Genomic DNA, 13,322 nt, shown 5'->3' on the forward strand with positions numbered 1-13,322 from the left:
AACACTACCACCTTCTCCTTCCCCTCCTCCCTCTCTTCTACTTTCCTCAACATCTGCCTCAACCGAATTCCTGGATAACACTCTACCCTGGTACCCTTTCCTCCACACACTTTCCCCACGTGTCTAACGATGGAATCTCCCATGACCAGAGCCTCAACCCTACCCACCTCGTTTGATCCCCTCCCCTCCTAGTCAGCCGTATCTTTCCTGATAACTGCAGAAGCTACTTCCTCCTCCCTTTTCTCCTTCCCATGACCGTGTTCCACCTGTCTTTTCCTATCATCTACTCTACATTTTCCTTTCCTACCTTTTCCCTTCCTCCTACTTCCACACATCTCAGCAACAGTTCCCTGTCCCTCATCTTCCCTCTGTTGTTCTACCTGGAGTGACTCGTACCGATTTTGCACAGACACCTGTCCTGAATTCTGATCCTGAATAGAGCTCTTAGCCTGCAATCTCCTTCCCCTTAGAACATTAGACCACCTGTCTTCTACAACTCCTCCCTTTCCTTCCCCTCCCTCTTGTACACCTACTGTAACCTGTACGTTGCTTGAGGGAGTCCTATCTTCCTTCCTGTCTTCTGTGAGAATCCTAATTATCTCCCGCAAACTTTCCAACTCCTCCCTCATACCCCTCAATGCCTCGCCACACCCACAGAAACTACACTCGCGCTCCTTAGCCATTCTTTACGGGGGAAAAAAGTGAAATTAAAAATAAAATAACTTATTTGCAAAAATTAAATGAACGGAGGGATATATTGTCTGGGATAGTACACAACAATAAGGTAATTAATATACAACTACACTACAATACTACTTAGGGCCTGTACTACGACAGCCAGATAAAAGTGCGGTATAAATTTATTTGGCAGTTTGGACATTTATCTGGAAGTTCGCTTGAAACCGCGTACTACGACTTTCGTTTATGTGCAATCTGGGAAAATATTCTCGAGTATAGCTATGCCGAAGTTGGAGAGGCTGTTAACGCTCTTATCTGGGACTTAGCTGTTATCGGGGACGCTACCGTAAAGAATCAAGATGGCTACTCATGAAGATGAATCTACATCTGCATGATGCTGTGCGAAATTAAGTTGTTACAATGTAATTTATGTATATATTTATGAAGTATGTCATGCTTCCCGTCCAGCTATCACAGAATTCTTAAAGATTTCCCAGGCTAGCAAGTTGTTGCTACTGAGTATATCAGTAGCACACAAGCACTTAACCTCAAGCTTCATGGGTATCCGTGGTCGTTAGGGCAGCAAAGTTTGCTGATAAGCAGTTTTTCGTGGGTTCGAGTCCCAATAGTCTAACATTTTTTTACCTTGTAAATGGTAGTCGGTAGGGTACTAGAGGTGATAGCTCACATTTCCTAATCATTAAAATGAGTGTCAAAAGTGTGGGTTCTATTCCAAATCTATCCGCGACGCACATACGGAGTAAAGGTATACAACGTTGTTCATGGCGATTCGTCCGTCGAATGAGGATGTTAAGGAGGTTATATTTCTTTTGCTTCATAACAACTTGCTACAAAAGTATTTACGCTAAAGTGAGATAAATGCTTGCCAGTTACTATTCCCACGTTGTATTGAAAAGAAAGAAAATAACTACTTATTCAATGAGCAAACAATTTTTGAATTAATAATAAAATTAATGATCCCACGCTGCATCAGTGGCATTAATTACGAATATAAACTTTACTTTCGTCGTAACGCGCAACCTTGTAAATAGTACTAGACAAAAAAGATACATAACCTGAATCTTAACTTTTGCGTCCAGGTTACATTTTCAGTCTTTTTATTTTCTATAACAGTTTCAGTTTCGTTATACAGTTAATTAATTTTAACATTTCTTCGTATGTATATATTTCAGTCCTAATTCTGTTTTTGACCTGAACTTCCACATTATAGCTTAATAAGAGTCTGATATTGGATTCTACTAATACAATTTCAAAAGGAATAGAGCTAAACAAACGAAAACACCGGGGAACACGTATACCACAGCGCTAAATTTCACTACATTTTCAGTAACCTTATTACCAACCCAATAAAAATGTTACTACATCTTCCGCATTACAATACCGCAGTTAAAATCCGTTGGTAGTACGGAAGAAAATATTTAACTTCTAGTTTGCAAAACTGCAGCCTACGTATCTGGCTGTTTATCTGGCAGTCGTAGTACAGGCCCTTAGTCGTGCTCTATTTTTTTATCCTACAACCCCTGACAGGATAAAAACTGCTGTTAATTACTGAATATTGAAAGTAATAGCCTACACAAGAACTACACAATTCCAAACTGCAATTAAGCCTATTCTAATTACAACAACAGTATTTTAGTAAGAGTTTCTACGGATACCTCTACTACACCAGTACTACACAAATATTTTACAATAATAAAATAATCACACTAAATTCTAATAGGATATTACTCATATACTACTGTACAGTACACTACAGTAATGTTAAACTACTTTCAGACGTATCCTAATTACGGAACCGTACCGTATGTCACTAAACTAAGCACAACAGAAATGAAATTTGCAAGAACTACTGTACTCAAAGATTACCAACGAAGCTAAATGCTTAGACATATTATTATTAGTATTACGGTCTAATAGATACACACAAAAAATAACACACGAATATAGCAGGCAAGATACAGCACTATCTAAATGTACTGTATCTATACTACAATGTATCTACACTACACTACCCTGCGTTTGGTTAAATGCTTAAGTATCGAAAGGATTGCCGTACACGAAGAAAAACACGAATATAACTGGCAAGATACTATCTATAGGTGGGCCGGTACAAGGTTGCACTTGACAGTTATAGTTCATGTTGGCATTACTACAAAAATAATTGAAGAACGTCACCCGTCAATCAGAACGACCAATCCATTACTTTTTATGTCAGATACAGTTAATCTATTTTATACGTATTAGTTCGTATTTAATTCTGTAGAGTACGTATAACCTTTTATATACTTACAAAAACATGAGCATTTTTAAAAATTGTAATGTTTAAGCGAGCTGCAAAATAAAGATGAACTATTTTCATTTGGTTGTTGTTGGCAATATGCCTAGTATAGTGGTGCCATCTATAACTACCTTGACTTCCGTATTGAAGTGTTGCCGCTTGTCTGTCGTTGCTAGCACGTGGTCAGGTGTGGTTCGCGCGTTGATGAATGTGGTGGTTTTTTTTTTTTTTTTTTTTTTTTTTTTTTAGATAACTGTGATTTTTTTGTAACTAGTGCAGTGTGATGTCACGGAAACGACAATATGATGAATCGCGAAGTGATAATCCTTTGCGCCGAGGAGTGCCCCTTAATAGTCAGGCATGTGAATTAGTGCGGAGAACTCGCGAGTTTTACGAGAGGGAGAGGGAATTCGTACGTTTGCATGGTCGTCCCTCTGTTCCTGCAGATCAAGTCGTGGAACGTACAAGTCAAACATTATGGCTTTCAAAGCGCACTGTGGTTCAGAAAGGTGTTCTCCTTTAGGAACTGAAGGAAAAATGGACTGGGGAACCTAGCAGTGGCGGAAACAGGGCTGAGAGTGGGGACTTGTTTCTTAGCACGCCAGGAAAGAAACGATTTAAGCCATCTCCTGTTACAGGAATTGATTCTTTCCAGGCTGATGCAATACGCAGACACGTGTGCGATTGTTACAGCAGGAAGGAATACCCTGTGGTGGCAAAATTACTAGTCTCCCTTAAACAGAAAAATCTTTTCTCCGGGAGTAAAACTTCCTTAAAATCGGTACTGCGAGCCCTAGGTTTCAGATACAAAAAACTGAACGGAAGAAAACTGTTGCTTGAAAAGACGCACATCGTGATGGCTAGGAGTATTTTTTTAAATAAACTTGTCGGTAAGGATCTCCACGAGGTAATATGGTTGGATGAGACGTGGGTGAATGCTGGGGAGTGCATTGATAAATCTTGGACTGATGACAGTCCTAAAAGCTCCGGTAATCAACCGACTGGGAAGGGCGCCAGATTAATAATAGCGCACGCGGGTTCTAGGAAAGATCACAATATGAAGATAAAGTTGGAATTCAAGAGGACAAACTGGGGCAAATATTCATTTATAGGAAGGGGAGTTAGGGACTAGAATAACTCACCAAGGGAGATGTACAATAAATTTCCAATTTCTTTGAAATCATTTAGGAAAAGGCTAGGAAAGCAACAGATATGGAATCTGCCACCTGGGCGACTGCCCTAAATGCAGATCAGTATTGATTGTATTGTATCCAGTGGTTTTGTGGAAGGTGGTCTTCTAATGTTCCGATCGAAGAAAACCGGTGATTATCACGAAGGTATGGACCATGTTCGCTTTTTAGATTGGTTTAAGAAGCTCCTGCAACAGCTCAAAGGGCCTTCCGTCATTGTTATGGACAATGCACCTTACCACTCGGTAATGGACAAGACCCGTACTTCCAGCGCCCGTAAAGAATTGTTAGTGGAATGGCTGCAGGCAAGAAATATCCCAGCGCATATGGGTATGACTAAATTAGCCTTATATGCACTGGTAAAACAAAACAAACCGGTTTCACCGACGTACGTAGTTGATGAGATAGCGAAGGAACAAGTACACGAGGTTGTTAGGTTGCCGCCGTACCACTGTCACTTCAACCCTACTGAATTGGTATGGAGTGATGTGAAACGTTACGTTCGCATAAATAACAAATCCTTCACAATTACTGAAGTGGAAAGACTGTTCCGAGAGGGTATTGCTCTAGTGGATGCGGCTTCTTGGAGGAAGAAAATTAGCCATGACGCAACATTAATTAACTCGGCGATGGCCATAGATGGCATCATCAGCGACTGTCAGGAGTTGATGATCTGCCTGGACGACGACGACAACAACAACAACAACGAAGGCGACGGTAGTGATCTGGAGGGTATAGAACCTCTACCAATGTAAACAAGGTAAGAAGAATAACTTTTCTGAATCTTCGTAAATTTAATAGATTTTACTCGAAATCTTTTGTGTTAGCACCGGTGTATATTATCGCAACATTTATTGGTGTATTTAAAGTGAGTTTCTTGTCTGCCGATTTCTTCCGCATTCTCTAACATTGCGATAATAAGAACTTCGTAGTAGATTTATCTCGTATCATTTTGTGTGATATATTTCATTGTAAACTTAATCGGTGTCTTGAAAGTGCGATTATTGTCGGCCGATTTCATTTGTATCGTGTATCGTCGCGATGGCATTAAAAACATTTCTCTCATGTTTCTAAAATCTTACGTGTCGTGCAATCTGCTGTTGCTATGGCGGCAACATCGCTTCGTGCGCCACTGTAGTGTGACCAACATTTTGCGTAGCTGTCATGTGCAACCTTACGACGGCCCACCTATAATATATTATACCTTATCTTCACTACAATTCTACAATTCTACTGAAATGTGGTTATGTGATTATTACAGCTGGTGGATTACTATTATTTTCCCTACTCCACGGGACGGAGAATAAATCTGTCCTTAATTAGGCCTACTGAAAAATACGAGGTTGTCTACAGTAATTTCTCAAATATTTCTATCAAAACAACTACTACTACTACTACTACTACTACTACTCCAGGGACTTGAACTGCAATTACTGGGATATATGAACTATATTATTATTATTAGCTAACCGCTCATAAATACTGAAAGATCGAGGGAGCGAAATATAAATTACGGATACTTTAACTACCTACTTAGAAGTACCAATGAATGGAATACAAGATCAGCTGATTTTTATCACAACACAGAGTCACCAATATATTCAAAAAGAATAATGTAAAGATATCTTTTCGCACAGATAACAAAAGTACCGAAGTTTTACACAATGCAGCTACTGTAAATAAATCTAACCCTTATCTCAGGTGAGGTGCTTATAGGTTCCAATGCAATGACTGTGGCAGCGCCTACCTAGGGCAAACTGGGCGCAACTTTAAGATAAGGTATGCCGAACACGTTAATGCAGTAAGATATAATAAATTCTCCGCTGTGGGACAACATATCCATGTGCTAAGACATAATTTTACAAACTTGGAACAAGACATTAAAATATTAGAGATTTTGAGCAAGGGACCATTGCTGGACGCTATTGAATTATGTTACATTCATATAGACCAATATTTTAACGCTAACCTCAATCTCAATGATATATCTGAAACTCCAAAAGTTCTCTTCGATTTCCTGATAACATTTTTAAAAAATGTTCAAATCCCAAACAAGAATTTAATTTTACGTATAATTCACAATAAGTTTTCCCGATATTCGTTCCGCAGTCCACGCCCACCAGACTCCCTCCACACGCGCGGCCCACTTACATCGTCTCAACCCACCACTACTTCCCCTCTTTAGCCACGTCCGATCATGCAAACCTGCTCAGAGCCTTCATTGTTCATTGAGCGAGGCTAGTAATAGCATTGTCTCACGGCATTTTGAGGTGAGTCCTACATACAATCACTATCATTTTGCTGATTAGAGCCACAACACATTCAACACTGGATCGTTAACCGCGTTTTAATATATTTACAGGTTCCGCATTGAACCAGGAAACATTGGTTTTACAAACATCACAAGAAACTACTTTAATGTTTCCACCTCATAGGCCTAAGACATAGAAGATTTTATGCAGAAAATTCCATATGACCAACCTTCACGTTTTTCGAGATGGTTCAGCAGTATACAAGTTGTAGTGAAATGGAACACAACATTTTATCTATCGCTGAACAAATTTAAGGACTCCACAACTGCTTGATCATAAGAATATCATTTAACCAATGAACTTTTATCATACGACTGACTTGCAAGTCTTTTACTTGACATAATAGTTTTTAATGAGTTAAGGTTTTAATTATAGATTTAACTGGATTTCATGCCAAACATTTTAAGATATGTCATGAATTTTAAGGTTGCCTATTTTCCGAAAAAACTGAAGATGACGCAAGTCCGCGTCGAAACTAGTCCTGTGAAATTTAATATGTTGTAATTGAATAACAGCATTAAAATTGTATTGAATAGGTGGAAATATCAAGTTTATTTATTGTAATTAAATACTTTGTAAAGAAAGGTATGAAAGCAAAGGAAATTCATGCCGACTTTCAGAACACACTGGGGGACTCTGCTCCTTCATTTTCAACTGTTGCCAAGTGGACCAGTGAGTTTAAATTTGGTCGGGAGAGCTTGGATGATGATCCGCGTAGTGGACGGCCAAAAAGTGTTACGACCCCAGAATTTATCGCTAAAGTGCATAAAATTGTCATGAAGGATCGTCCACTGAAAGTGCGGGAGATTGCTGAAGCTGTAGGGATGTCTTCTGACGGGTATACTATATTTCAACCGACGAATTGGGTATGAAAAAATTATCCGCAAGATGGGTGCCGCGGCTCTTGACATTGGACAATAAACGCACCAGATTGGAAATGTCCGAACAAAGTCTGGCCCCTTTTGAGTGCAACCAACAAGATTTTTTTGCGCCGGTTTGTGACTGCAGATGAAACTTGGATCCAGCAGTCAAAGCAGTGGAAACATGCTGATTCAACACCACCAAAGAAAGCAAAGGCAGTGCGTTCGGCCGGAAAGGTCATGAAGGTCATGGCCTCAGTTTTCTGAGATGCAAAAGGCATTCTGCTGATAGATTATCTTCCTACTGGCCAAACAATTACGAGGCAATACTATGCAAAATTCCTAGACCAACTACAGGAAAAGATACCCGAAACAAGGCTTGGTTTGGCAAGGAAAAAGGTCATCTTTCATCAGGACAATGCTCCGCCGCACAGAAGTGTTATTGCCATGGCAAAACTTCATGAACTGGGGTACGAATTGTTGCCACATCCACCTTATTCACCTGATTTGGCACCATCAGACTTTCATCTATTCCCCAAGCTGAAAATTTTCCTCGGTGGACGGAGATTTTCTACAAGGGAAGAACTGACAACCGAATTGGAGAGGTATTTTGCAGGCCTGGAGGAATCTCATTTTCGAGATGGGATCAAGGCATTGGAACATCGCTGGACCAAATGCATTAGTCTACAGGGAGACTATGTTGAAAAATAAAAGCAGTTCCACCGAGGTGAGATACTTAATTCTAGTAAATTCCGAGAACTTTTCAATGCACCTACGTACACTGTTCTGCTCTTCATAAATTTAATGCAGAAACTGGAACTTCGAGTAATGTAGTATTCTGTTCTTCATAAATTAAATGCAGAAACTCTGTTTATATTACTTCTATGTTGGGTTCTACGGAATCTCGGCTTAGGACTTCGCCTGGTTAAAATAGAAAGGAAAAAAACCTTGTGAAGGAGCTATGGGTGCTAAACATATCACTTACCTAGAATAACCACGTGTTTAAGCTCCATGTCTAAGTGTGGGTTGGTGCAAGTCGGATTACAATAGTGAAGTGCCAGGAATTGTTTTAGCTTGAACTCAGAAAACTTTTTAACTGAATCAATGCTTGTTCTGTTGGGTTTTGACCTGAATTGAGTAATTTTGCTTTAGAAATGCTAGCGTAATGTTCCTTTGTTCAGGATTTCTAGTATAACACCCAACCCCCATCCCCCTTCCTTTTAGCCTGTTCAAATCTTTTAATTTGTTTCTCCTTAGAGAGTATTTTGCCCTTTGTATTTAGGAAACCTAAAATGTGCTGTGCATTAATAATTTGTTAAATGTTGTTTAATTTGTGTTCATTTAGAACTTCCACTGCAAGACGATATTGGTACTTGTGTTTTTTTTTTTTTTTTTTTTTTTGCTAGTTTCTTTACGTCGCACCGACACAGATAGGTCTTATGGCGACGATGGGAAAGGGAAGGGCTAGGAGTGGGAAGGAAGCGGCAGTGGCCTTAATTAAGGTACAGCCCCAGCATTTGCCTGGTGTGAAAATGGGAAACCACGGAAAACCATTTTCAGGGCTGCCGACAGTGGGGTTCGAACCTACTATCTCCCGAATACTGGATACTGGCCGCAATTAAGCGACTGCAGCTATCGAGCTCGGTATTGGTACTTGTTAGTCATGTTCTCTTCCGCTCAAAGAGATCAATACTTTTGTCAAAATATTGTTTTAAAAGTTTTTTTCTTATTGTCAATAAAAAGAGAACATTTGTTACATTAAATTCTTTTTTTTTAGAGAAATTAGCCCTCGTGGAGTTAGCAATTCATTACTTCAGCATATTAACATTATCATAAAGACAACCTGACCCCGTTAGTTTGCCCGACCGACATTTCCAGTCTTAGTAATCCACTGCAGTTCTCTGCTGTCCAAAACGTAAACATTGCCGATAAGTTTTCTGACCTTACTTGGAAGCACTTGAAAACAGCACGCTAGAGTAAAGAGTAAATCCTTTCAACATTGCTGTGCCTATATAATTGTGCTTGAATCTTAGTCCTTTGCTTACTAATTCAACATTTCTATAATTCCCTAGCACACTAGAATGATACACATGGTAGCGAACAATTACAGTTGTCACCTACTTTGTTTTCTTGTCAGAGTCTTTCGATGTGCTACATTCTCGCTGACCTTTATAGCAAACTACGCATCGTCTTCAACCTTTTCTGGCTTGTCCATCCATCTTCTATCCCTTTCAGACCGAGTACGCACAATTGTGCGGGTTCGTATTTTGTTTATCCCTGACCTATTTGATGTTTTTTCGGCGCTAGACCGGACTGCAGTGATTGTGCGGGACACGTGGCGTCTATTTCAATTATTTTTAGTATGCGCTTGACCGCCAGGGCGAAGGAAGAAGAGTTTAAAAAGCACAGTTGATCGGCGAGATGGCGAGAAGCAGTAGTGCCAAGAGTAAGTATTTATTTATTGCGTTTATATTAATCTAGAAGCTTTACTGAATACCGGAATATATTCAATGAAGTGTGTACATTGGTTAGTGAACGTAAATTTTTAAGATACATCATCGTATGTGATACGAGGTTTTGAATTTTGATACGCACAATTGTGTGGGTCCTTTTTTTCGGATGTTAGTTTTTATTTCGTAAAATAAACTATCAATATGTGTATTGAGGAGCATTTTAGTCAGTTATTGACATACAAACAAAAATTCACGCCTCCAGTTTTCTTTCAGGTCTGAAAGGGCTATAAGAGAGTTCACAGAAGTCTCACCTTACAATACAAATATCAATTTAATTAAAATGAATTAGTACATGTTTCGTACTTATATTGTGGACATCATCAGCTATAGCTTAAAGAGCTATCTAAAACCAAAAGATAAAAGTATCACATAACAAGAAATGGATAAAACTATGTAAAGGCTAAAATATCAAGTCCTTGTTGTCTAAATGTATTTCATTGTTTGTAAAATGCAGCACCTACGTGGCTCTTTTTAAAATGGATCATATTGATTTAGACATTATAATACTGTAATGGTTATGGCTTCCGCCATGCCAACTCGCTATGCGCCGGGGGCGTCACCGTATCGGCCCCACCCCCCTTACGCTCGAGCGTTAAAAGTGCGAGGCCGGCCCTCTCGCCTCCGTCCGCGCTCCCACAGCAGAGGACAACGGAAATTTCTCGACTATCAATCTGGAGTCTTGCATCTCGCGAGGTTCCTGGATACACCTAGCATCCGGACTGTTCCAGAAGGGTCGGCACAGCTATATAAGAGAGGAGTGATTTGCCTGCAGTCAGTGAGAGTTAGACGGAGTTGGTGATTAAGAGTGAGCGAGAGCAAGATTGAGTTCGCTGGAGCGCAGTCAGTGATGGCCTGGGAGAGTGCAGCCTGATGGAGTATCTGCCTGTTGGAGCCGAGGACTCGTTCCTGTTCCCCTGACGTCGTGTGTGTGCGAGTCCCTTGTGGCTGGCTGCTGGAGAAGAACCTTGGGTGTTCTGGAGCGGCGAAGAAGGGAACACTGGGTACGACGCGTGTAGACTGCGAGCGGGGTTCGACGGATTGAGTGAACAGTGGATACTATCCCGACCAGCGAGACTGACGTGTAGGCTGTGGACCGTGACAGCGCTAACAAGTGTGACTGAGTGGCTGAGTGAGTGTAGTGTAAATAATCGGGGACTCTGTGTGTGTGTGTGTGTGTGTGTGTGTGTGTGTGTGTGTGTCATTGTAGATGGGACACGAGAAACTAAGAGAGAGAGCGCGAACCATGTGAAACATGTTTGAATTTGTTTACTCCGTCTAATGACGGAATAATTATTGTATTGAATTAGGAGGATACCTCTCATTTTTCACCTTTGTAAAGTGTAAGTGTACTTGCGTAAGTTGTAATCTCGGCTATCGCCTGTGTGTGTGTAAATCTGTAATTGTAGTGCTAAGTGAATAAATCTTAGAATAGGTTGCTACCAGGTCCTGTACTCATTCATTTATTTACCCCGCCAACACGTTACAATACTGTATTTATGAGTTTGGAGAATCTCAACTTGTGCTGTGTGGGACGTTGTGTGAAATCATGCTCAGGCCAGCTTGTTAAAAGTTAAGGTATTGAAAGAACATATCTGAAACAAACAGGAAAGCTGTAAGCATTGAGAACCCAAAAATATATTCCGCCGGGCTGAGTGATTCAGATGGTTGAGGCACTGGCCTTCTGACCCCAACTTGACAGGTCCGGTGGTATTTGAAGATGCTCAAATACGTTAGTCTCGTGTCGATAGATCTACTGGCACGTTAAAGAACTCTTGCGGGACAAAATTCCGGAACCTCAGCGTCTCCGAAAATGGTCAAAAGTAGTTAAATGGATATCTGCACATGATGTCCACGATATAAGGACGAAGCATGTACTACTTGATTTTAATTAAATTGATGTTTGTATTGTAAGGTGGGACTTCTGTGAACTCTCTTATAGAAGATGGATGGACCTTTTATAAGCGTTTTCAGTGACAATATCGAAACATTATGAGGTCTATAGTATGTAATTATCAAGCCAACCAGACAATGAAAGGAGCAAATATTTATCTAAATATAAAAGTTAAGGTATCAAAAATTAGCAAGGATATATAATTTCCCAAGAACTGTTTAAATAACAATCTTGTATCAGGCTTCCCGAGATCTGAGCAAAATAAAAACAGGATTTCCAAATGGCACTACTACGCACCGCCCTTTGTTCTTCGCCTACTAGTTGACTATGATATAGCAGTAGCAAACACTTCTCTTCCGTAAATGGAAGGAAGGATTCTTTAAACCAATACTTTAACTTAATTTCCTTTTCCCCACTTTCCCTGATTTTGTGGCTGTTACAATTATATTTCTGGCATGAAACAATTCTTTGGAAACTCTTGGACCGAAAGTTCCAGTTGCCTCCTGTAGTACTATGAATAATTTCGCGAAAAGAGTACCGCCCATACTAGTTGTAGGCATAATTGTGTACGAATGGGTGAGTGCACTAACTGATTGAGAAACTGTTTCTGTATGTTTCTCACCAACAAACGATAGTCTTTTTCGCATTCATTTCACGCACAAAACCACTCTGATCAGTACTGTACACTGAAGAAGGGGCGTAGTATAAAAATCGCTCTGTAGCTGCTTCCACAAAATTCTTAACGACTATCTTTTTCGTCTTCTTCTTACAGATATGTACGGGATACAAATTTCGTATTTTTTCTACTTTTTATTCTGTACTTTTCTTAAAACGGCTCAACCAACTAGCCCATGCACTGAAATTAGTTCGCCCCATTGAAATCTCTCTTGAAATTTCCAGGCCCACAGTCGCAGGTCTTCATCGCATGCATTCCGCTTCAGTCTTTTTGCTTCTGTAAAGCAAGAAAATAATTTTGTATGCATCAATTTCCTGTGTTCAATGGGGCTTACTGATGTAGATTCTAATTGGTTATTCCACCTGTACAGTTGTTGTACGACAACTTTTGCAAACAGTGGTTAATGAAAGCCGCTTCTTACCTCCCTTATTTAACCATAAATGTACAGCTTTTCTCTTGTACGCAAGATCTACAGTTTGTTTCACTTTCTTCTGTGGACTGGAAGCATAGCTTGAACTAGTAGATTTGCTAGGTGACTGCGGTGTCTCTTCACTGGATTGACGGGAATCAGACTCGGGGCTCAAAATCGGATCCGTAACACATCTTGTTCCTGGCAATGGTGTGCTGCCTTCTCTTTCAGATAATGCAGATGAGGTGTCGCTGCTTCCACCATCACTTTCACTGTCACTATTCTTCTCCAGACACGACTCTGAGACGATGCTGGCACCCATGGGACGATTTTCAATTAGTTTGATCACATGTCGACCCATCTCCCTTTCTTCAGAAGTTGTTTCACGGGAAGAGGAGAAACCTTTTTCACAAACATAATGTAAAGCATACTTTAGAACATTAGCCAGATTCATGACTGCTCTTTCATAGGAACATGTGTCAACTGGCTAGCGC

The 13,322-nt window shown here is 40.2% G+C and overlaps 1 protein-coding gene and 1 pseudogene across 4 annotated transcripts in view; one reads left to right on the forward strand and one right to left on the reverse strand.

Annotated features, from left to right (window-relative positions):
* The window catches only part of LOC136862802 (ankyrin repeat domain-containing protein 13C), a 448,136-nt gene that overhangs the window by 339,597 nt on the left and 95,217 nt on the right, over window positions 1-13,322 (reverse strand). The gene's annotated exons all lie outside the window — the stretch shown is intronic.
* On the forward strand, window positions 3,261-4,922 carry LOC137498590 (uncharacterized; annotated as a pseudogene).

Source organism: Anabrus simplex, chromosome 2 (assembly GCF_040414725.1).
Source record: "Anabrus simplex isolate iqAnaSimp1 chromosome 2, ASM4041472v1, whole genome shotgun sequence".
Lineage (NCBI taxonomy): Eukaryota > Metazoa > Arthropoda > Insecta > Orthoptera > Tettigoniidae > Anabrus > Anabrus simplex.